Genomic DNA, 3,248 nt, shown 5'->3' on the forward strand with positions numbered 1-3,248 from the left:
CGTACACTCCACAGTATCTAGAAGAGAGATAACCTCATTAATCCAGTATGACATAGTTCTACTTAAAACCGTACACTCCACAGTATCTGGAAGAGAGATAACCTTATTAATCCAGTATGTCATAGTTCTACGTGAAACCGTACACTCCACAGTATCTAGAAGAGAGATAACCTCATTAATCCAGTATGACATAGTTCTATTTTAAACCGTACACTCCACAGTATCTAGAAGAGAGATAACCTTATTAATCCAGTATGTCATAGTTCTACGTGAAACCGTACACTCCACAGTATCTGAAAGAGAGATAACCTCATTAAGCCAGTATGTTATAGCTATACTTAAGAAAAAAATGTGAACAGAAAACTGCCTCAATACTAGTATGGGAAAAAAATTTGAACAGAAATATTCAATTGCCGATCAACGTTTGATAACACAATTGGGAATCGGTTAAGAAGACTGTTTGGATCACTACAGAGTGTTAATTTCAATTGATATCTGATTTCCTATGAATACTCGATCAACAGTAAAAATATAACACAATTGGTTAGAAGCATGTGAACATAAGAAGACTGTCGTGTTGGACACTACAGAGTGTTAATTTTACCTTTAATGACTTTTTTATATCTGATTTCTTTATGAATACTCGAAAATAAACTCCAGCCTAAAAATATTAACATGAATTCTGTAAAGCTCAACTGTAGGAACAATCATAGTTAACATCTGTGATATTAATCCAGTATATTATAGTGTTTCTTAAAATACGTGAACTGAAAACTACATCTGTAGTATTAATCCAGTATATTATAGTGTTTCTTAAAATACGTGAACTGAAAACTACATCTGTAGTATTAATCCAGTATGTTACTACATCTGTAGTATTAATCCATTATGTTATAGTGTTTCTTAAAATACGTGAACTGAAAACTACATCTGTGATATTAATCCAGTATATTATAGTGTTTCTTAAAATACGTGAACTGAAAACTACATCTGTGATATTAATCCAGTATATTATAGTGTTTCTTAAAATACGTGAACTGAAAACTACATCTGTAGTATTAATCCAGTATATTATAGTGTTTCTTAAAATACGTGAACTGAAAACTACATCTGTGATATTAATCCAGTATATTATAGTGTTTCTTAAAATACGTGAACTGAAAACTACATCTGTAGTATTAATCCAGTATATTATAGTGTTTCTTAAAATACGTGAACTGAAAACTACATCTGTAGTATTAATCCAGTATGTTACTACATCTGTAGTATTAATCCAGTATGTTATAGTGTTTCTTAAAATACGTGAACTGAAAACTACATCTGTAGTATTAATCCAGCATGTTATAGTGTTTCTTAAAATACGTGAACTGAAAACTACATCTGTAATATTAATCCAGTATGTTATAGTGGGTTTTTTTTAAATACGTGAACTGAAAACTGCATCTGTAATATGAATCTAGTACGTTATAGTGTTTCTGAAAACACGTGAACTGAAAACTACATCTGTAATATTAATCCAGTATGTTATAGTGTACCTACCTACCTCTGTGATATTAATTTAGAATCTTACAGTGCTACTTACAACACCGTACTGTTAACCCGATATATTATAGTACTACGTAAAACACGTAGACTGAAAACTATCTATTGTTATATTGCAATAACACAATATATGACTACATACGTTTCTATAGTTTCCGTTAAATATTAAACTTTAATTGTTCAACCACTGAATATAATAAAGAAGGTACTATTGGTAAAACAAAGTTCTCGAAAATGTCGAAACATATACCTATTTAGGTTTAAATTTCAATAATAATTTTAAAAAATCAGTGTAAAGACAAAATTTACCCAACAAGCTACAAAATAATTGTATCCAAAGCTGAAGATAATCTATGAATACAATGTAAATTGACATTGTTTGACACTACGGTATTACCTATCATGTTATATGGATGTGAGCTATAGGGCTTCGACAACACGGATCTTAAACATACATACAATGTTCCCCGAAACGCGTCCTCCCTGTTGAAAAAACGCGGATCTTAAACATACATACAATGTTCCCCGAAACGCGTCCTCCCTGTTGAAAAACGCGGATCTTAAACATACATACAATGTTCCCCGAAACGCGTCCTCCCTGTTGAAAAAACGCAAACCGATATTCATGGTATATGGAGAACTAAGATTTATACCACTTAATCATCGAACAAAGAATGATTAGTCCTGGACTAGAATTGTATCTGGCAAACAAGCAAACGTATCCTTTTCATTACATGAATTCCTGTTACGTGACTCTTCCCTAAATAAAAAACTTTTTTAATAGCTTAGATATGACAAATATACGGCTGTCCCAAAGATTCTCTACGAAAACAGATTTTTTAACGTATCAAATTAAGACAGTATGACCAGTACCGTCAAAAGTGGAACAATAACATTGCATCTTCGTCTAGAGGGAAAACTAACTTTATGTAAAAATTAACCTAACACTAAGACAAATACGTAACCATAATGCCAGGAATACTTTGGATCAGGACACCATACTTAAATTTAGAGCATCGAATCACTACCTCCCAATTAATTAGGATAAAGGAACAACACTCCTGTAAAATCAATTATACACACTATGTGACTAGTGATGTAACGATGCATCAAACTATCGATATGTGCCTCGATAGCAATGCATCGATAGTTAATTGAATTAGTTCAACCAATGTGATGTTAATTAACTATAGATAACTATTGCAATTGTTTGCTCAACTATCGATAGTTTCGATAGTATGCATTGTGAAATAAAATTATGGTCTACGACTAATGCATAATCTCACTACCTAGTGACATTACTCCAAATAACTTAAGTACAAACACAGACACACAAACACAAACATACGTACATACGCACACATACACTCACAACACATACCTACCTACCTACCAATCTACTTACCTACCTACATACATACATACATACATACATACATACATACATGCATACATACTTTTGTTTCTTTTTTTTTAACGACACCACTGGAGCACATTAATTAATTAATCGTCGGTTATTGGATGTCAAACATTTGGCAACTCCCACACACAGTCATCAGAGGAAACCCGCCACATTTTCACAACGCAGCATGTGAACCCACATATGCACCACCATCCAACAGACAGGATACCACGACCTTTCATATGCCAGTCATTGTGCACTGGCTGGAATGAGAAATAGCCTAATGGGCTCACCCACGGGGATC

General features: G+C 33.1%; 1 protein-coding gene across 1 annotated transcript in view; it reads right to left on the reverse strand.

Moving 5' to 3' along the window:
* The window catches only part of LOC121386565 (EGF-like domain-containing protein 1), a 344,832-nt gene that overhangs the window by 312,307 nt on the left and 29,277 nt on the right, over positions 1 to 3,248 (reverse strand). The gene's annotated exons all lie outside the window — the stretch shown is intronic.

This window comes from Gigantopelta aegis, chromosome 12 (assembly GCF_016097555.1).
Source record: "Gigantopelta aegis isolate Gae_Host chromosome 12, Gae_host_genome, whole genome shotgun sequence".
Taxonomy (NCBI): domain Eukaryota; kingdom Metazoa; phylum Mollusca; class Gastropoda; order Neomphalida; family Peltospiridae; genus Gigantopelta; species Gigantopelta aegis.